Genomic DNA, 23,362 nt, shown 5'->3' with positions numbered 1-23,362 from the left:
TGGTATGACCAGATGATACAAATTTGGAGGAGTGGGGTTCTGAGTGTGCTGACTGAAATAATTCTGAAAGTAGATAACATACGAACTACATATCCCCTTCTCCCTTTCATCATGGAAGGAGTCACAGCCTCCTCCTCTGAAGGCCTATACTATGCCAAGTGTCCCTGTGGGAGCCGTCTGGGACCCAGCCATGCTGCACTGACAGCTGACCAGAACCATGACAGCAGTTGGACATGGATTTGCAACTGGTGCAGTTGCAGGTCATTATGCTTTCCACCTTTGGAAAACATTGGAGAAGGTGATTACAGGGACAGTAAAGAGGATTTTGACCTCTAGTCTTTCACTGTACTATAAAGGAGGATTTGAACAGAAAATGACTGGGTAAGAAGCTAGTGTTAGTTTAAGTCCATGTACTGGCAGGGCCAAAATCAGAACAGGCCACAGAAAAATGATTTTGAATCATCCCTATAAAGGAAGATCACCTTACTTAGCAACAAAAGCAAATGAAGCAAAAGACTATTGGAATCCAGTGACAAAAACTGAAATCCAAAGCTTTGGCTCATAGGAGATTCAGCAGATACATTATGCAGCATCTTTCACATTTTCTTCTGTACAGTTCTTAGCACAATACTATTTTTCTTATGTATTAAATACTATTATTCTTATGTATTATAGCAATTAAAAATTTGGGATATTTAAAATCAAAGTAAAACCTTTACAGTATAAAAGTTTGTGTAGTCATCCTTCTGCAAGGAGGAGCTGAAGTTGATGATCCTTATGGGTGCCTTCCAACTTGAGAAATTCTGTGATTCTATGATACATTCAATAGTTAACTTATATGTACCAAGTGCAGAACACGTTTGTACAACCTAATTGACTTCTGTGGAGATTTGGATGCAATTCATTTTGACTTTAGCACACCATCTCTCACAGCACCTTATTATTCAAGAACAGACATCACCCCCAGTGGAATGGTCTGCTAGATTAGTGAAAAATTTGGTGAGTTGTAAGTCTCAGGAGGTAAATTTTAAGTGACTGTTTTAAGTGACTGTAGCTGAAGGCTGGCTACAATTGTAAAACTGACAGCAATTGAACACACACAGACCAAGCATCGATGATGCAAGGAGGTTTATTGAAAAGAGGCACAGATATTTATATTGTTTAGGCTTCTGCACAACAATTTCTGTTTGTTCTGTCTACGTGCTAGCTAATGCATAGCAAGCTATAATGTTACTTTTTCTTTTGTGCACTCATCTTGCTGCAGGATGTTCTGCATTCTTCAACAGGATGTTCTGTTCTGTGCAAAGGGAAGTGATTTTTGCAATTCCTTCTTTCTGCATCTTTCTCATAGCTCCTGCTGTACCATTTTTAACATGTCAGCCACACTGTCTATGTTTAACCCATTCTGTTCTGCAACATAAAACCTTAGGGTTCTGTCTGACATATTTATGACTGACTCACAGGAGGAGTTGTAACAAACCCTTTTCAAGCACGCAAATGACACCAGACTGAGATTCAACAAAACTAAAAGGCAGAGCTACTGCCAAGTGACGAGGACAGATCACCAAGAAGCTCACTGAATTTAATAAAGACGAATGCAAAGTCTTGTGTGTGGGACAGGCTAATCCCACCCAATGGTGTAGACTGAGAACTGGCTAGCTAGGAAGCAGCTCTGCTTTAGACGACCTGGTGAACCTGGTGGACTTTTCTTTATTCAACACTCGTTAGTGTTATGTGGAATACAATGGGATTTCTTCCCCCATCCCACATATAAGAAAGAGACAGACAAGCTGGGTTAAGTTCAGTGAAGAGCAACAAGTATTGTCTAAGGTTGTAGTATGTGCCCTCTGGACAGAACCTGAGGGGAATGGACTTGTGAATGTCCCACAGAAGGAAATGCTTATAGGCACCTAAAAGCTGTCTTCCTATGCTTATGATGAGGTTACTAAGAAGCAGGGGATCATTTTTATTGAGATATAAAATGAATGCCTATGGTCATAAATTGAAACAAAAGAGTTTCCAACTAGATGTAACGGAAAAAATCACTGTAACGATAATCAAGCTTTGGAAGATATTGCCTGGATACCAGCCTGGTTCACATACTTATTTTATGCAAACAAATTCTATTTAAAAGAGTTTTGGTGTCCACTTGGAATATAATTAAGACTAATTACTGAAGCAGATGGCTTTTTAATGGCCTAAATAAGAAGCTCATTTCAGAATTGAACCTTTCCCTGAATGAATTGGTATGTATTCCAGAAGTATAGATGCATTCCTGATTTGACTGGGGAAGAAGCTAAGTCATACTGATGTGAATATGTCGTTTTAAATGCAAGTATCTATTAAGTAGGGAGTAATGAGCACCAATGCCATAAATTCTTGGTTTGGAATTGTTGGAACATGGATAAATTATTCTTATTAATCTGCCTTGCTCTGGTGCTGTTTGGCTTTTGCATTCTTCTTTATCAGCCTCAGGTAACAGCTGCCCTCATGAGACCTGTCTCCTAGTTTTCAGGTAAAAGAGGTGTAAAAGACTGGATTGGAAAGGCAGCAATTTTTGGCCTGAAAAGAATGTGATTGAAACTGCCTCACCACAAGTTATGCTGATGGTTTGAAACTTACTATCTCATTAATGGTAAAAGTGAAATAATGTAGCTACTCACTGGATTTTTGCTTTGGTTTGGAAACTGTAGCAGTTCTTCCTCTTCTGTCCTTTATCTGCTTTCTTTCTAAAGAAGCTACATAGCTTACTTGATTTATTCACTTTGAATGCAGTTTTGTTTAAGGTGCACAACATGTGATTGCAGTCTTATTTCATGAAGAAATGTAAAATCAAATTCTAAATTGTAAGCACAGAGGGAAACAGTAAATAAGTCTGTTTGATGCACTTGTTAAGGTAGCAGTTGGTTCAAAATCTCTTTTATATCAGCCTTTGAGATTGCTTTCAGAGATAAAGACAGAATGATGTCTTTCTGTGGAAAAGTTTTTTCAAGCTATGGTTTATAGCAGTTAAAAATTGTCTGAGACACTTTGAAGGGACTAAAGAAAAACGAGAAAGAATGGATTTTACTCATTAATTTATTGCTATATTATTTACATCAGAAATAACAGTTGCTTTAGATATGTTCTAATATGTGTAGGAAAATCCTTGATATTAAAAAGTAAATTTGCCATTTAATTATTTAATACATCTAAAAAATTAGACCTAGCCAAATCCCAAATCATAGGGAGTTTCTCTGAGAAAGTGCAACATGTTCTTTTCTTGTCCTCTCACTCTGTTTGGTAAAACTGTGCTTCTACCCAGGGCCCTGTTTGTCATCCTTGCATTTGGTTTACACGGCAAAGCTCTGGTAGCAGGGAGACTACAGGGGTGGATTCTTGAGAAGATACCAGAAGCTGCACCCACGTCTGACAGAGCCAGTACCTGCCAACTACAAGACAGACCCACTGCCGGCCAAAACTGAGCCATCAGTGGCAGCGGTAGCACCTCGGTGACAATATTTTTAAGAAGGGGGGAGAAGAGGAGGAGTAGAGAAAGGGGAGGAGGGAGACGGGAAGGAGAGAGGAGGTGGAGGGGAGGGGGACCTTTCAACCTTTTGAAAAATTCTGGAATAAAATCAAAGTCATGTATGTTTTGCCAGAAGATCAGAAATTAACCAGTTTGTTGTGCAAGTTACTGGAGGGGTTTTCAGCCGCTGTGAGCTGGCGGAAGGGGGTTTTACCCCTCGCGTGCCGACACAAAGAAGCCCGGAGGTCAATGCTGAAACCCCTCTGGAAGGTGACACTCAGTGCCCAACACACAATGAAAAAGGGGTAGAGCTCCTCACCCAAAAGGGGCTGTATCTTCCTGTCGCTGTCAGGCAGGCACGCAGGCAAAGGCAAAGAAGTAAAGAGAGGGCACTCTCCCTATGTGTTCCACGCAGGTTTATTCCCATGGAAAGACAGGGACGAAGAGGCCAATTGGTGGGAGGGTCCAGGGATCTTATACTGGGTACAGAATAGGTGGGGAAAGGGATCTCAGCCAATGGGATAAAGACAAGCAGGTGGGATTGACAGGAAGGGAACCAATGGGAGTAACACATAGGAGGGACTCAGGGAAGGATCCAATGGGACGTCGAGGAAGAAAGAACTTTCTAGAACTAATACATATTAAAGAAGGAAAATGAATATACATAACTTCATACATAAAACAAGAGAGGCAAAATATCGACCAGTTGGGGGAAACATACAAAAGACAAAACAAGGGAATCATGGGTTCTCACGATGGCTGAAGTTACATGCTAAACTTGGGTTGCTAACCACAACAGCTGGTTGTCTTGAGTTCTCAGGAGGAAGAGTAGCTGGAGCTACCTGCACTCCCACAAGTTACCCTCAAGTAAAGTGAGTTCAATTAAATTTCCTTTTTATAATAATAGGAACATCATATTACAAAAGGATTTAAAAACCACTAATTTAGTCACCCTGATATTATTTTCTGAGAAATTTCAAATTTTCCAACTACAGAAGTTAGACTTGGAGGTTTTTTTTCAAATGTGCTCATAGCATGTTTATTATATATCTATTTCCTCTTAATTGAAGAAGTTATTGCTAAATTCACTAATTAACTTTTATTATATAATTTTGGTAGCGGAGAGAGGTTATCAGTACATATCTATTTAGGTCATTCCAAAAAGCACTGTTTCCAGCAAAGATCTGTATGAGGAATCATACTAATGATACAAAGGAATAGTATGCAAGTTAACTCGAAATCCACTTTTTTACTCAAAATGGAAAATCTGAATAAAAAGCCTGCCCCTGCCTGCAATGATCAGGTAACTTATTACTACTTGGTAGACTGGATTTTTTAAAATGTTATGTCCATTTGTAACATGGTCAAAACCAGAGAGTTTTCATTTAAAAAAAATCTGTTCAAATACTGTGGAAAGAGAAAGTTTTACTCAGGTTACAAGAAATCTCTGAGCAAAGCTATGTCTGGTTCACTTGCAAGCAATCTCAGATGCAGTATGCAGAGTTCAGTATGTAGCTACACATTTAATCCCAGAAAATTAATGTAATTCTCAAAAAGGTGACTGATAAGTGATGTGTGTTATCCACAAATAAATTTCTATGGTTCTTCAACAGTGCATCTGACCAGATTCCTGGCTTTCATACAATTTTAATACTGTTTCTACTGTAGTTCTGTAAGAGCTCCTCACTCAAAAGCTAGTTCTGTCGCACAGAAACCTCTGCAAGAAAGGAAATAGTTTCATACTACTTCTCTTCCTATTAAAATACTGAAGAGACAGCAAGTACCCCTTCACTACCACTCAAAATGAAAGTAATAACTTGTCCATTTCATCTTACATCTTAGGTTCTGCTTCAAAGATTTTGACAGGAATTTTGCAGTCTAATTATCTTGTTTTCTCTCTTCTCTCCACATTCTTCAAGGTAGTTTTAAATATAAATACGTATGTGACCCTGAAAGCCATGTACAATTCCAATAGAAATTTTGGCACAAATGTGACCTTTGGTATGCAATTAGCTCATAAAACCTCTAATATTTCCACTTTAGGAGCCTGTTTGGCTCCGTTCTGTTTAGAACAGAAAATATTGTAGTGAGTTCAAATATATATTTCTTCCGTTGTAAAATACATTCCACTAGGTCCTAAATTTCTTGTCCATTTTAGAATGTCTCTTCAACTTAAGAATTTAAAAGAGAGAGGGATGCAAATTTGGTGCTGCAATTTCTTTCGTATTTCTATCCTAAAACATGACTAAAAGAATGTATCTAAGAATCTTCCTGTATTCACCTAGCAAATACAGTTAACAAATCTTGAGTGGACCAAAAAATAAGAGGGACTTCTCAGAACTAAGTGCATAGGTCAAACAGTGCATGTGATGCATTCAAAATACAGAAAAGCTATGAGAGACTATACGCAGATATTTTAGGAAAAAATTTATCTAGATTATTTTCAATGAGCTCTTGGCACACTCCAATAATATTGTATAGCATTTATATGAGGGTTTTTTACATCTTCTAAAAATTATTTTAAGCATTACATCATTCTTAAACTATTATATAGACTAAAATGTTCCTACAACCTATTGTCTTACAGTTACTTCTTAAATTTACAAAAGTACTCTGCCGCGCAACTCCCTTGGCTCCATACTGGGCATTCATTCACCTACGGTACAGTGGATCCCAACTGTCCAATATTTTCATGTAAACATAATGAAGCATAGTGTACACCATCTTCGGGCAAGTATTCTGTGTATCCAGCAGTGCTTTTGAACTCCAGGCACAGCATCAGCAAAAAACCCCACAGTGACTATAAGCATACTTCTACTGCTTCTGTTTTCAACTAACTCTCATTTGAACAGACCTGATTTTAAAAACTTAGAATGCAGAAAATAGGGCTACTCCATGTCCTTGACCTAATGCACCTATCAAGCATTACATATGAAATCAATACCAGGAATAGGCTGTCAGAGACTGAAATATTATAATTTATGGCATAAATATTTTCTTAAAGTACTTTTAAAACTGTATTACAAAAGCTGCAGAGAAGACTACAGCCCCCTGGATGGGGCCCTGAGTGAGGCCTTACACTGCTCGCTGATGAAGATAAGATAAAGTAACAACTCAGGGCTGGGGACATTCACAAAACTCAGGCTTAACACCTCCAAGGTAGAGACCACAGCCTCAGGGCTATCAGCTGCCAGGCTCGAACAGACCCTCCACCAAAGGGCGGAGAGAGGAGAGGCTTTGGGTATCTTGGAAAAGCCTGTGGTCAGAAGCTTATCCACAGCAGAAGGGGTGACATGGCCCATCACGGGGGCCCCCCTCAAAGGGGTCCTGTCATAGGTTAGCAAGCATAGTCCCGGAAGGGACGTCCTTGCTAAGGGGTGCTTACAGTTTCCTCTGGGAACTGATAGAACCTATCAGCTGGCCAGTTTGAATATGGACAATTCTCTAAGCCACTTAAAGTTGTGATCACCTCTGTGATCCACATTTAAGAATAGGCAAACTCCCCCTCCAAGCTCTCTCTCGTTTCCGGTGCTGGGACAGGTGGCTGCAGGGCCCGTGTGGGGGCCAGTGGGCCCGGCCAGGCCCTGCTTGGGCCAGGCTGGGCCGGGCCACGGCCATCCTGAAGCCATGGACCTGTTCCAGCCATGGAACCCCCCCCACTGCCTTGCTGTGGGCAGCCGGAGTGGCTCGGCTCTCCCCCCTCTCCACTGCGATAAGAAAAATTCAACATTCCAGCTGCAAAGCTGCAAGGCCGAGGTGAGATTAACCCTTTTTATTGCTGTGAAGAGCTGAAAATCTGAAGGAAGAGAGAGAGGAGATGCTTAAAGCTGAAATTCTTTTGTGAAGCTATGATATACCAGAGTATCCTGTTGTAATTTCATGAAGATATGGGGGGTGGAGTGTTCAACTCGTGAGCAGAAGCACCTGCGCTGAGATAGGCAGATGCTGACGCAGCTGTAATTTCATGAGAAGTTTGGACAGGGAGAGATGAACCAGATGAGGACTTTTGCTCCAAATGGGAAAGGAGAAAACCTCAGTTCCTAGAGATGCTCCCAGAGATAGTCCTAAAGATGAAGATGATGAAGACCCTTTGCTCCCAGGGAAGGAGAAGGGCCTCTGTTTTTGTTTCTGAATGGCTCAACCTTAAAATTGTACCCCAAAAAACTTCAAGAGTGGACCCTCGAAAGCAGTTGCGGGAAAAGCTGCAAGTCGGGGGAAAGGACTCACACGCAGGCAGAGAGACTCCTCTTCCTAAATGGACTGAACGATATTTGGAAGTGGGCGGCTGTCTCGTTGTGATAATGTTTTCATAGCATGAGCAAGAAGAGACTTCTCTTCCTAAACGGACTGAACAAGGTTATTTTGGAAGTGGTAAACAGACTGAACATCTTAAGGGTTGTCTTTTCACATTGTCAGTGGGAGAAGGGAGGAAGGTGAGGGGAGGAGGAGAGTTCTGAAGGTGGTATAATTTTTTTCTTCTTTTAGGTCTGTTAATAAACTTCTTTATATTCTTTCAAGTTTGGTGCCTGTTTTGCATTTCTCCTAATTCTTATCTCACAGCAGATAAACAGTAATGAGTATTTTGGACCAAACCACTACAGGTCCCCAGACCCTGCACCAGAGATGATGCAACAGACCCTCAGTGTTGCAAGGGACAGTGTCAAGCCAGCCCCTGCAAAGGGAGACACGTGGGTGTTCCCACCTGGCCCAAAGTGTATATTAATCCACAGGATTCTGTAGTCTTTGGCGTGTGGCGGCATGGCGTAGCATGTGGCGGTGTGGTCACGGCGGTGATGGGGGACCCTTACCACCAGCAGACCAGATGGAGGGGAGCAACGAGATGTCGTTGGTACCCTTGGATGGGTGATGTGCTTCCACCTAACCCCTGTCACTGCTCCCTGTCTCCCTACCCCCCTCCCCCCCCCCACTTCTTTTCTCCATTTCTTTCTCTCTTTCTTTTCTCTTCCCTTCTCTTTGCCTCTTTTACTGTTAAATAAAATACGTCCATTTTTTGGCATCAACATCTAACCTCATTTGGTTTTAGTCTCATTTCTGGGAATATTTTGAACCTTCCAAGTTCTTTCCAGTTTATGCACAGAGACTTGGCTTGCTTTGCTTTTCTGAGTTTAAATGAGATCGTAACATAGGCATAGCTGGGATTCACATCACTGGGCCAATTCCCTTTCTGCAACAATTTTCAGCACATATAGCTAGCAATATAATGTCTTTCTCTCAGTAGATACCTTCTGAAAGATTCTTTCCACGCCTTTATCTTTATTATGCATCTGTTAGAACATTAACCTTGCAGTTGCTCCTTTTACTTTTTTTTACAAAACAGAGATTGAACTGTCTTGTCCCTGAGGAAATAGGAGATAACATTTTTGTTTTATTGTAAAGAGGCAACAAGTAAAATGACTCTTTCATTCCTGATTTCCAGACCACTGTGATGGGATAGGAGAACAAAAATAACTCAAAGTAGCTCACTAGACTTTTATCAGAAGAAAAAGACTGTGAGTTTGAAGGCTGTGATATTGACGCATCAGTATAACAAGTCAACTGTAGCTTATTTCTCTAATAAAGGCACATCAGGTCAGAGAAGACAGGAAGACTTGGGAAGAAATAGAAGTTAACTTACGAACACATTCATTTTCCTTGTCTTTATATTGCATAATACCAGCCATACTTACATACAGAAACATATTTCCAGTGTGGCCATGCATCTCCTCCCAGACAGGAATATGTTATTCAGTAGAGAATCTGACAGAGAAAGTGCAAGAGCACTGAAATTAGCTGTATGTTCTAAATGGCAAAGTATATACACATGTATGAAACATATGCTTCCTCTAGGCTGGGGTATATAGTTTTGAAGGTAAGTGTAGAGTTTTCTGCTTGGAGTTCAAAGTGTGTATGCAATCTGCAGGACAAAATTATGCTGTACAGTCATAAATACCCAGGCAATCACTATTACTTTTACACATATACACTTCTGTTATTTCTTCAGTTTTCAACTATCACACTTCTAGTACCAAAACTTAAGTCATAAAATCATAGAACTATTTGGGTTGAAAGGGATCCTAAAGATCATCTCGTATCAACACACTTGCCAAGGGCAGGGACACCTTCCACTAGACCTGATTGCTAGAGCTTCATCCAACCTGGCTTTGAACACTTCCAGGGATGGAACATCCACAACTTCTCTGGGCAACCTGTTCCACTACCTCACCGCCCTCACAGTAAAGAATTTCTTACCAACACCTATTCTAAACGCACCCTTTTCCAGTTTAAAACTGTTGCTGTTTTTTTGTCAGTCTCTCCCAGTATAAAAAGTCCCTTTCGTTCCTTTTTATAAGCCCTGTTTAGGTGCTAGAAGGATGCAATGAATTCTTCCTGAAGCCTTGTCTTCTCCATTCTGAACAAAACAGCACTAAAAAATCCCTGATTTCCCACAGCTGTCTCGAGGTATTTTCTTTCTTGTCTACTAGAAGCATCATAAAGGAAATTTAAACCTATGGATAATGACTCATACTTCTTTTAGATGGCATGTAGGTTAACATTGCTGTTTATACTCATGCCAAAACTGTGCTAATTGCAAATATTTCTTGCCAAGTAAAATATCTATGATTAAAACAGGGACGTCTCCAAATTTCTTAAATGGTATGCCCCATAAAATAAGGCTTTTTTTCTGTCCTGTCATGTTTGCTGGGTTTCAAATGAAGGTTAAAGGGAAGATGTAGCTGCCATCTGAAGAAAATCTAGCAAATTGATGAAATCTTACAGTATACCAGTAACATTGTAACAATTAGACTTACATTAACAACATAGATGCAAAAGCATTATATGCACATATATTCTCTTAATGAGCTGCTGCTGTGTAGAGATGCATTTTCATCAGGCAACATGTTCAATAATCATTATTCAATGGTCCTAGATCAAGAATAAAGTAGAATATGCTGACACTCTCACTAAGGAACATCTTAGAAATATAATCTATCAGAAATGCATGGTCTCAAAAGCAGTTAAAGGTAAAGAGGAATGTTGTCTTGGAAAAGCAGCCCAGTGTACAGCAGTCATGTAATTTGCATCCTGCCATGACTGGCAGTATGGAGCTGACTACAGATTGTGTATGAAAGTTGACAATGAAAATCACAGTCCTCCTTACTTTAGAACTTGGGATGTAAGATTCAGTGCAGAATTCTGTATGGCTACTGTTGTGTTAAGAGTACCACAGTTTGGCAGAATAAACCCTCCAAAACCTTGCTTTCCAGCTGGCCCTCAGAAATCAAAGGGGCTGGATGCGACTGAGCATTATTCCTGATTATAACCAACTCGGCACTGCAATGCTGGTTGTGTTCCCAGCTGCAGCAATAGTGTGGGTTACATCATTAGATTGGTCTCATTCACAATCACAAATTCACCAGTACTGCAGTTAACCATTTCAACACTACGTCTGGTTGAGTTCAATAAGAACTTTCACAAACACAGATTTACTAGCAGTGTAGTTTATTGGAGCAACAGATTATAGATTCTTTTATATTGCTGGTAATAAATTCACTAGAGCTGCAAAACATAAATGTATAGTGCTATGTACAGGTGTTCCCAGGTACACTTCAGCATGGTCGGAGGTACAAATATTACCAAAGACTCACCCCTGCTTTGCAGAGGTGAGAGAAGTAAATCCATCCATTTGTCTCTAAGGTAGCTGTATTCTCATTCTCTACCACTGAGAATTTTAGATGCCAATTTATACTTTTGGGAGAATTGGAGATGTGACTCTAGTCCAGTATTCTGTCATTGCCATCATAAAGGGGGTGGGGAAAGCCAACTTGTGTGTAAAAGAGATGTATAAAGAGTAACAGATTTACAGACTGTGAGTCTTACATAAGGACTGAACAGGACCATTACGCCTTACCATCACTCCCTCTTCTCCCTGATTGATTGCAGTGATAAAGGTCATCCACCCTCCACCTGACAGCCTATCACTTCCTCAGCATGACATCATGACAAGGGTGAACTCTTAGCCACACACCTCATGGCCTATCTCATGGCTGTAGGACTGATTTCCTACAGCTGTCTATCAGAGTATCATTTTATTACCACATCAGGGACTACCACTGCCATCCAATATAATGTCCTCCCTTTGAGGTTTTGGGTGCAAAGGCTTTAGAACCACAGCTATAAAGGAATTTGAAGTTCACCCAAGCGTGCTGCAATAGTCCATTTAATTTTACCCAGTTTAGTTGTTTATTTCTGATGCTGAACGTGAAAGTTCACATAATATTAATTGAAATAGCAAAAGAAGGCAAAAAATTATCAAAACAAGGCAACCTGCTGTGTGTATCTTATGCTTGAATACCAAATAATTGTATGTTTTGTCTTCTATTTCAGTAGGAAAATGCATGTGATCTATGTTGCCTTCTAAAAATTGTATCAGTTTTCCACTACTTTTTATCTTCAATAATTTTTAAAGATGCATTAATGATACATAAAATCAATATTCCAGACATTCATTTATCTCCACTCAAATTAAAAATTGAATTTGAATTTCAAATGTCCATCTTATCATTCAGGTACAATGAGTATCAGGTAGCACATAGCTGCCAAATTACCAGCACTACCCAACTTACTTGGCATATTTTTGCATAAGACATAAAGTAATGAAAAGCCTCCCTCACTTTTTTTCAACAGGCCCTGAAGACAGAAATCCTGTTTTAATTTCAGTGTTTTCTTTTTTGTCAAGAATCTTTTCAAATGAAATAGACAACATAGGCAGAGTTTTCTCAAAGATCACTTTCACAGTTGAAGAAGTTTTAAGAAGACTGCACACAATTGACAATACAGTCATTGCTACTTTTATCAGTATGATTCTAGCCATTTCAATTACACCAGCTTAGAACTGAAGTGACAAATTGCACCTGCTGGAAACTACAGAACAAACTAAAAAATGTTTCAGTCCCATGGTTATATGAAACTATTTTCTTATTTCTGCTTCACCTACATTTAAATGACTCATATTTTTGAGTAACCTCAGCTTTCTCATGTGTCAGTGAGAGGTTCAGGACCCAAGGCAAGAGAACTCAACTATTTTTAATTTTCTTTTCATAAAGGGACAAACAGTCACAGTAATGAAATCTGTAACTTCATTATTGTCTCTGTTTCTCTCAAGCACCACTCAAAACCTGTATGCTACTAAGAGAAAATTATTTGAAAGATTTGGTGGTGTTTTGCTTTTTTTTTCCCCTTAAGGACAATTCTTGCCAAGAATTTCTAGTTAAATATTGTTAAAAATATCTAGCCTTATGGATATTTGTACTGCATGAATGATTGTTGTCAGGCTATTTTATTGTTAGTTTCAAATATCAGTATTATCTGATCCTATACAGAGATATCTAAATCTCTCGTTCACAGCATGAGCCTCCGTAACTTACTCATCAATGATAAATGTAAGCATGAAAAGCTTGTATTCATCTTGAAAATGTCCTCAGGTACTCCTGGTTAAGAATACACATTTTGCATAAAAGGAATCTGAACTATGTGTGACAGTTAATTATCTGGAAACAAGAGCCATGAATAGTTCAGAAAACCTAATAATTGCTTATTTAAATTAAGTTAGAAAAACATAATGATCTAAGTTACGCATACCCATCTTGAATTACTTGAGAAATGAAATCTTGAAAAAGTAACCCATATATATCATGACATTAGAGCTACATTTTCTTTCATACGGACTTTCTTTTCTTTTTTTGTGTTAGTCATCAAAATGGAAGATAAATATGTTTTCAATGTAATTGGAAAATAAATCCCAACTAATGTACAAAATATAAAATTTGGCAAACTGAAGTAAATTTTCTCACTTACACCTTTATTTTGCATCCTTCAGAAAAGTGCAGAAAAGTTAATCATGGAAATTACATGGAGAAAATAAATGACTGAGTTCCTTGACATCTCCAGAAAATTACTTTATTTGCTCACGTTATTTTGGTTTTTTGGAGAGTATTATGTATAGTATCTAAATAGATTGCGCTAAGAGTAATAACCTTCAGATATAAGAAAAATGCAATGGATTCTTTTTAATATTCTGGTCCACATTTTGTTTCTATGAAATAACCATGCTTATAAACAAGAACACATACTTCACAGACAATTACCAGCTGTGTTAGCTATGCCATTTTCATTCCTTAAGAAGATTAATCTATGCTTTAACAAAATGTTGGTTTTTACCTGGTCTCCCACCAGGGGAGAAGACAGCTCAGGGTCTCATATCAAGGGACCTACAAAATGCATACTGGTTATGTTCCTGTTTCAAAGGTCCTATTGCTGTCTGCTTCAATTTATAAAAATACACCTGCTATCAAAGTAAAATGAAAAATCCTTCAGTTTGCAGCACTTGTCATTGAGGAGTTCCACTAGTAATAAACTAACAAGGTTTAATGAAGCTTTGGCCTTCAGAGAAGAAGGCTGCAAAATAATTTCAAGATGCCTGCATGGATGAACTTCCCAAATTCAAAGGGGTGCTCTCCCACTGCAGTGACAGAATTTCTCCAGCTGAAGCTTAGAACAAACCATGCTCTGTTCCATTGAATGGACTTTTGAGTGGCATGCAGCTGTGTCACAAACATTCACAGCTATTTATGGACAAGTCAGTGAATTTCTGGTAACTGATTATTTGATTTTGCCACTGACAGGGAGGCACAGCAGTGACATTTATCCAATGAACTCCAGAGAAGGAAAAAGGGAGAAATCACACCTAACTCTTTCTTTCTTTTTTTTTCCCCAGCTGTATCTCAAGGGCTTTCAGTATTGCAAGGGAAGTTGCTAGATCTATCGTGTTAACTTCAACTGGCACAATATGCTAAGTAAGATGTGTTAATGTACCCTAGGGAAAACAGAATCTATCACAAGATACTGTAGAATCATAGAATGGCCTGGGTTGGAAAGCACCTTTAAGATCATCTAGTTCCAAACCCACTGCCATGGACTGGGACACCTTCCACTAGACCAGATTGCTCAAAGCTCCATCCAACCTGGCCTTGAACACTTCCAGTGATGGGGCATCTCCAGATTCTTCAGCCAACCTGTTCTAGTGCCTCACCACACTCATAGTAAAGAATTTTTTTCTAATATCTCATCTAAACCTACTGTCTTTCAATTTATAAACTACCCCTTGTCCGGACCCTGCCGTTGTAAATAGTCTCTCTACATCTTTCCCGTAGGCTCCCATCAGTTACTGGAAAGCTTCAGTTAGGCCACCGTAAAGCCTTTTCCATTCCAGTCTGAACAACACCAATTCTCTTCGCTTTTTCTCTTAGGAAATCTGCTCCATCCCTCTAATTGACTTGTTGACCTCCTCTGGGCTCTTTCATAAAGTTCCATTCTACACAAAGTCCAGATTATTTTTATTTCCTCATAGATCTCTTTGACTCTTCTACATGAAAGAGTAAATTTCATCTATGTAAACAGCTGAGGCAAGACCCAGGGGTTTGCAACTTGCTACTCTCGCCTTATGCCAGACTTCCCTTTCATTCTGCCTGCCCAGTCTTGACTACTCTGACATGTGGGCAGTTTTTTAAGTGCTCTGTACAAAGACTCAGGACTGATGATTTGATACCCATAGCTGCAGTAGGTTTCACAATGTGTTGACAAACAGTATAAAGTTTGCATCCAACATTTGTGGTTAAGAGCCAGATCTAGTTTTAGATGTTACACATTCGCACATAACTGTGCAATACATCTGATCCATCCAGAAAAAATACCAAATTTACTACTTGAATGCAAAACATCCCCACAAGGGAAACAATAAAATTTGATGCTTTTCAAACTTTTCAGGGCCCCTGTTAAAGGATGGCTGCGCATTAAGAGTGCAGAGGCACAAAGGTTTTTAGATTGCTCAGAGCCCCTCCTATGGCTTGGCCCTGAGAATCTGAAATCTTGGGCAAAATTCACTGCTTTAAAAGAAATTAGGTCAGAAGGAAAAAGAGGTATGGTAAGGTAACCCATCAAATGATGAAGAAGATGGAAAATAAATCCTGGAAGAAAAACAAACCTTGGCTAGCAGTGTTTTCAGAATTCAAACCCCTACATTTTGGTTAAATCTGCTGTTCAATCAAAAAGAATAAATAGAGGATTTGCATTTCTGTGATATCCATAAACTTATTTTAACACAGGATTAATTTAAAAAGGAAATTACTGGCAAAGGCCAGTATTTTAGATGAAACTTAGTTTTGAGTGTCTCCAATGTTGAGTATTCATATGCAATAAACTCCACTGATAAAAAGCTGTCCTCCACAGAACATTTTAGATTATATAACAAGTTTAAGGCAAGGCTAGGAATAAATGTCTGTCTACCGAGCCAATCCTGAACTACAAGCGGATCCTCCTTCTGGGATGCTTAAAATTACATCATAATGACACTTCTGTTTTCCTGTTCACACTCCTGTAGCTGTTCCTGGAGATTCCAATCTGAAATCCAGGCTAAAACTGATGTATCTTAAGCACTAACTATTTACAAGTCTTTTGAGAAATCATTGTGCAGTTCTCCTTTACTTTTGATACACTCTTCTTAAAGAGTTTATTTAGACCAGCTTTTGATCTGTAAGCAATACAAAAATAAGTCAAAAGATATGATCAACAACTTTCTTCCCAGAATAAGGTACAGAATAAAATCTTTACACACAACTACTTGTAGATAGCTTCTGCTACCCTCAATATTAGCAGCTCTTACTAATGCTCATGTTATCATTATAATACTTGTAATTAATGTACATGATAAAAATACAAATTTGTAGTAAATAATATATAATGGAAATAATTTAAATCAACCATAATAACAGTGCATTTCATATGATGAATTTATTTACAGATAAATTACTATTTCTCTTTTTCAAATTTGTATGGGATTCATGCAATAAGTAAGAATTGCTTTCTGGTGGTTATAATTTTAGAAACTGAGAAAAATATATTAATGTATCATATAAAAATATAAAAATTATTTAAGTACATAGAATGCTTTTTTATTTTTCTATACACAAAATATATGTTATTTTATTATATATAAAAACATACTCTATTATAATACAGTATGTCAAAATAGAGCATATAGCAAAATGTTAAAGAATATAAAAAAATATTTCAGTATATAATTCTCCTATACAATTTTTCTCCCACAGCCATGTTTGTTATCAGAGTCCATCTTATGTCTTTCATCTCCCTAAAATACTAACTTTAAGATTTTCAATTATTTTATTTTGCAGTGCTATCTGCAAAACAATAGTAAAATCCAGTTTTACCTGAATCATCAGTCTTTTGATTTTACTTTAAAACACAATAACTGGCAACAAATGGGGGCACATGATCTTAATAATTGGTGTAACAATACTAACTCATTAAAATTCTTACATTTAAAATGTAAACAACTTGAAATAATCTGATTAATCTATAACTGTCAGAGAAGTGTTGTCAAAAATCTGACAGCACCAGCAACTCTGTACATCCACTGATTAGGCCCAAATTTCAGTGCAACAAGAAAAGGGTATAATACAAAAGAAATATTTGCAGCTGGGTGTGGCAGGTGTAGACAAAACAAGTCTTGTAGATTTTTGGCTAAGGGTAAATTATGCTGAGAAGTATCCCCAAACTCATCTTCTGACCAAAATCTGTGAGGCAGAGCAGAGATTGCTCAAACACACTGAACTGAAAGGACCTTTCAAAATAGCAGAAGTACAACTTGAATGTTAGCAAGAATGTTCATGTTAATTGTTTTAACCACAGTGGCAAGGTCTGACTCAGGAAATACAGGGTTATGGGTTGTAAATATTTGCAAAGACTCTTAACAACAGGAACATTCTGCTCCTATTGTTGAAGGAGATATAGTCACCTGCAGTGACACTTTAATTTTGTCCTTACTGGGCTGATGAGGTCATCTAATTGAGCAGTTCAATATATTGATCTGACAGCCACTTAAAATATCCATTTGGCTGCAGGCAGTATTAGCACTTCTGTAGGTATGCAGCATCACTGTAGCAGACACTCTAATATCAGAATGAATTGTGTGATAACACTTCCTCTTCACAGCATTAATGTTCTTGCAACATTATTTTAGTGTGCTGTTACCTGCACAGTATGTTTTAATCAGTATGTTTGTTTTATTTCTTCTAGCTGGTAAAGAAATTCCACTCACACAGAGGTGACATAGGAGATAAGTAAGCTACGAAACAGTTCTCTTGACAGAAGAAACACACTTGTCAGTGAAAATCTCACACTGGTTTTAATGCCTTATTTAATTATATAAATGAAAAACCAATCCACCACCAACAAAGTGTGAATATTTCTCAAGAGTTCCATTGCTTCTGGAAAATGTTCCCCACCAAAGATGTAGATGGATGTCAGCTGCTAGACTTCCTCCTGAAAATCAGTACAAGCAATGTGCCAAGTGAACTGCAGCACAATGTCACATGAGGATCCAAGGCAGATCTAGAGTGAATGATCTCAAGTTCATTCAGGGGTCTTATCAGATTGTAATTTGGCTAGAATTCCAAGCAAAATTATTCTTAGGGTTGTTCCGACAATAAATCAGCCAAACCAGGAGAGCTGGAGGGACGGTATTAAGGAAACAGCTTAAGGAAATAATGTTACCTGAATGTTTTTGTTCATTTAAGTATATATGTGTGTTCATTAATTTCTTAGTTGTCTCTACCTCTCTACCTCTTCATTTTATTCATCATAAAACAAGTCTGAGTGTTTTCACAGGCTGTTATTTTACTAACCTGCAGTAAAGCTACTGAACCAGTATTTTTTATTAGTTTTAAGGCTTCTAGGTTTTGTTTGCATAGCACATTTTTTTTATTAGTACATTAACAAAGATTTTTTTTTAAATCTCAAGATATTTCCATTCAACTCTTCCCAGCTTTAAATTAATCTATGAGTACTTTGAGAAGAACAATACAAATGCCAGCATTAAAAACTGAGGTAATTTTAATAACTGTAAGGTTTATTTCATTTGGACCCTTGGCAAAATTCTTGGTGACTGATGACTTTGCCAACTTCCTAATAAGAGGCACAAGACAACTGATCATCACTATTTTACAGGCTATTTTTAGAATATGCATATATAAGCAAACACTGCACACGTACATACTTTATTGTCTTGTATTATGACTTAAACTACAATCAGCAACATAGGATTTTAACTAGTAGAAAAGTGAGGGGACAATGGAGAGAAGACACAGCCTGTGGATTTACCAGAATTATTTATGAATTCAGTGTAAAGAAAAGCATGATCTTGGCTTAAAGTGATCACTGAGTAAAATCATTGAGCCAATTAATTTTAAAAGATATATGGAGTTTCTTTCCCCCTAGGATAATCAGAAACTCACATGCAGAGAAACAGCTTTAAGTTAAAAACACCACAGAGAGACTTTTCACCTTCCAATGGTATTTCCTTCTTTAATCAATTTATAACCAATGCTATTTCCCTGACTTCTGTGTATTCTTAACCAGTATGGTGTTGGATAAAATCTCTTGTAGATTTTAATACCACAGGAGCAAAACGGTGATGAGCAGTCATCTGAACATTTGCTGCCCTTTATTCAGTGACCTAGTAGCTACCTAAGTACTTTACAGTAGTCATTGGACAAGAGAATGCATAGAGTTCAAACACTGGGAAAAAAAATGACAAAGACAAATCCACCATGGTAAATTATGCAATACATGAAAAGTTAAAGGTCATTTTACAGTTGTGTTCCTTCAATCTTCGTTCCTTAAATTAACACAGGATCTAGAAATAGAGTTGCTGTGTGTGCAACTGTTTTGCTTGTAGATCTGTTTCCTATTCCATAGAAGGCATACAGATGCTAAAGTATTGCCCTTTGTAAGAACTGAGAATAAACCAACAGAAAACTATGTTGAAAAGATGAGCCACTAGTATGGAACTGCTGTTAGTAACTAGGAAAGCATACAGAAAGGAGAGTTGAAGAACATAACCTAAATTGTAGGTGTTACTTAAGATCTCAGCCACAAACCTTTTAAAAGAATAATCTAACATCTACAGGCAAAAACCTCGTTGCAGAAACTACACCAGAGCTACATTTTATGAGTCATGGTATCAGCTGCTAACCTGTATTCCACAAGCAGCAGTTCTCCCTGTCTCTCTGCTTGGGTATCTTCTAAAGCAAAGTATTGACAGTTTCCCTCTTAGAAAGGTTGCAAGTAAAACTTCTCTCTCGCATTGGGTGTAGCCGTCCTCTTACTTGGTTATGAAGCTGGCTTTTTGAAAAGGTGATTTTTATCTATGCTAATAAATTAGTCTATTCAGTTCGTGAGATACAGCTTTTCCTTATCAGCCTCTTAAACTGGTTTTAAACCTTGTGGCAGACTAATACTTTGAGATGCAGAGAAAAAATATCACTATCTTTCACACATATTTCAAGTGATAAAATCATTTACATTCTTGTTTATGTCACAGCTTGTGTTAAAAATTTTTGCTAAGTATCACCTGTTTTTGTAAGCTATGAAGGGCAATTGATCTCTTTGCATTCGAGCACCAATCTAAATATGTTCCTCTCCTCATGAAACTTTCACTACATAATGCTTATCCCTTAGTGATAAGAAGATGGAATAAGCTCAGGATTAGGAAAAGGATTTTTTCAAATGTGTTTGATTTAATTTGATCTTACTGGGAGTTAATTCCTTAAATACAGTAAAACCTGACTTGACTCACATGAAGAAGTCCAGAGCAGGAGTAGTGGTTCCTTACTTAAAACTTCCACTTTTCTATACCTCCTGAGTGTAACACTTTCCATTGTCTTGTTTTAAAGGAAAGTGATTCCAACACAGTATCAGCAGCAATATGCAACACTTTTTTTTCTTTCACAAGTGATCCATAAGAATATTAATCAGAATACTGATCAGCTAATGAAATTTGACTGTTTATATTCCCACTGTTTATTAAATATACCCACATAATAATCACTCTTCTCAAAAAACTGTTCTTTTAATAGACTCAGCAGCTCTTAGCTGAGGAAAAGCTCCTATGACATTCCTTTCAGAAACAAATGACTGGCTTGATCTGCAGAAAATGAAGCAGGGACTCTGCTTAGAAACACCTGATATTCTTAAACCCCTCAGCATTTAAGAAAAAAATACTTGTAATTCTATTGACATCTGTCAGTCCTGATCTGAATATGCAAGGATGGAAAGAGCCATTAAATCTGCTTGATTCAATGTTGTTAACCTCTGTTTCTAACATTATCTGCCATAGAAGGAGTCCAGCATAGACTTATCAAGCATTAACTATGCACTCAGCTTTCAGACAATCCCTCTCCTTTTTTTCTTTCTTTTTTTCTTTCTTTTTTTTTTAATAGTCCTTTCACCTGTTCCTCTCAGAGCAAGGACAGTGTTCCATGCTTACATGAGAGAATGAATAGTGAGAGTTCCTTTGGGGTTTTTTAAAATTTTTATTATTTTTACAAATTTTGTCCTTTATCCTTTGATTAAGGTTCCATTGCAGGAATTACAAGAGACTAAATCTTTCCAGTTACTTAACAAGTAACTTAACTAAAACATCTGTTTTGGTAATGAAAACATATTTCATTCTTTATCAATGACAAAAAAATTCCTCTAAAAACTTCACTGTAGAGAAAGAAAGTACAAAAGCATCTGATTACCTGAAGAATTACAGAATTGAAAAGGGTTCTGATACCTACCTAGTTCCTTTCCTTCTTCTCTTTATTCAGCACAAAAGAAGTTCCTTGCCTTGCCTTCTCAATGGAAACATAGGGAGATGAAATATTCTAGCGCAGTAACATGTTGGTACAGATCCTGCAAGTCAAGCAGCAGCTTTCCACCACCTCAGCTGAGCAACTTCTAGTATTTGGCTAAGGACAGGCATTTTTTTTCAAGTCTCAAGGATTCCCACAAGCAACTACAATAAGACTGAGATTTAGAGTTCAGTGAAAAAAATTCCATATATGTTAAATCATACATGCCTTTTGTACTTTGCTACAGCTGGGTTCAGGCTGCTGTCCTAATCACAATCCTCTTTGTCTGTTATGTTTTTGACATTAGGCGTAACTTAAGAGTTTTTCACTCACCACTAGAATTCCGGAGAAAAACTGAGAACTAGAGTGAATGATCAGTCTTCTTCAGAGCTCTGCTTGAAACTTCAGCAATTTAAACCTGATAAGAGCAAAATATGTTCCCCTGTAGAAATGACTCTTGCCTGGAAGGTTTCAAACCCATATGATAGGCAAAAATGGAAATTATGTGAAGTCAGTGCCATTGACTAAGTCTAAAGCTAATGTAAGAGGAAAACTTGATAGAGAAACAATGAAGACAAGATAATCTGATGTGATCTTTCAAAAACATTGTAGAATACTTATTGATGGAAAGCCAAGATTCAGCAGCCATTGCTGATTGAAATCAAGAAAATTTCTTTGGTATTTTCAGCCACCAGAAGTATCCATGGAATACAAAATGGGAATTGTACAATAAAAGTTTAAGTCTAAGAAAAATAAACCCAAATACTCCATTGCCCTTCTATCCATTGTCCCCATTGTTTGAGCATTTTGATATCAGTTCTTTTTTCTTCTGTTATGAAGCTATAGATTGACACCTGAGTTCAAATATGAAATTTGAGAAAAATCTTGAGACTAAAAGATCTTTCTGTTCAGATAAAAAAAACTATGAATTTTCAAAATTCCAAAATACTAAATATATTTAGTATACTCACGCCTTTCCATTCATTGGGCATTTTTGCAAGTTCTAGTTTCTTAGGGAGTTCTGAAAATGTTTATTTTAAGTGTAGCATTTGAAATAAACTTGTTAATCTTTCCTAGGTGTCCTGTGGTGACTTTATGATGGTGTATCCCCTATCGTCTGCTCTGTGCCCAGACATGAATCCTGTGCCTTTCTGTGTCTTTAAGGCAGACCTGAAAGGGGGGTGCAAGGCAGTAGAATTCTTCAGCGGCTGTGTTCAAAAACACAGATAATTTGCTCACTCTTCTCGTCAGCTCCGGGCTCTCTGCAGCAGGGAAGAGGGTTACATTCTCTTGGTTTTTTAGCTAGCTTCTTGTTCGCTAGCTGAAGCAAGGAGTTTCCTGGGACTTTGGCATCTTCTTCTTGTCATCTGGACTGTTCAGCAACACCAGAACATCACCAGGAAGCCTTACACCCTGGCTTGGGGAGGCCCAAGCTGCACCCCAGCTCCAGAGAGAACAGAGCCATCACCTACAAAGAACTCTGAAAGTACCCAGGTTTTCTTCACAGCAAGAGGTTTTATTATTTAACATTATTCATTCTTCTTTTTTTGGTGCCTGCGTGCCCCCTGCTTGCTAAATAAATAACTTTTTTTTTCACTTTCCTCTGAGGAATTTTTTTTGTGTGCCTGGTGGTGGAGGGACGGCTGAAACCTGCCTTCTATCAGAGGACATTCATTTTGGACATTCCTCCAAATTTGTCTCAAACCAGGACACTAGGCATGCCACACACAGAAAAAGTGAGAATCATTGCAGTTTGGAGACCAGATAAAAAATAGTTGTTTGAAGGGGTTTCGATATATTGTCCTGTAGAGTTTCTCTTATTTTTCACACAGTCTCTGAAGTTTAAGATTAGCATGGAAAAAAAACCAAACAAGGATAGTTATTAAACCCAGTGCTACGTTACTGTATACTATTGAAGGAAGCTTTATTTTTTCATACTTAGTTGCTGCTGTCCATTTTATCCAAGAATTTCAACAGTTTCTATTTTCCAAACATAAACAAGCAAGACAAGCTTTCTGCTTACATGTTTAACATACATGCACCTTTCTGTTTTTTGAAAGAAGGGCAAAATTATGTAGATTCTCCTCTAATTGAGACAACCACC

The 23,362-nt window shown here is 37.9% G+C and overlaps 1 long non-coding RNA gene and 1 pseudogene across 1 annotated transcript; both read left to right on the top strand.

The window, feature by feature from the left end:
• Positions 1-216: 216 nt before the first annotated feature.
• Positions 217-565, top strand: LOC116438269 (annotated as a pseudogene).
• A 3,674-nt stretch (positions 566-4,239) lies between these two features.
• Positions 4,240-22,818, top strand: LOC116438613. Its single transcript, XR_004237839.1, has 3 exons — positions 4,240-4,380; positions 14,283-14,361; positions 17,660-22,818. It is a non-coding gene; the product is annotated as an uncharacterized LOC116438613 (long non-coding RNA).
• The last annotated feature ends 544 nt before the right edge of the window (positions 22,819-23,362 follow it).

The sequence above is a fragment of the Corvus moneduloides genome, chromosome Z (assembly GCF_009650955.1).
Source record: "Corvus moneduloides isolate bCorMon1 chromosome Z, bCorMon1.pri, whole genome shotgun sequence".
NCBI lineage: Eukaryota > Metazoa > Chordata > Aves > Passeriformes > Corvidae > Corvus > Corvus moneduloides.
The sequence above is the reverse complement of the archived record's forward strand: the minus strand, read 5'-3'. Positions and strand labels throughout refer to the sequence as shown.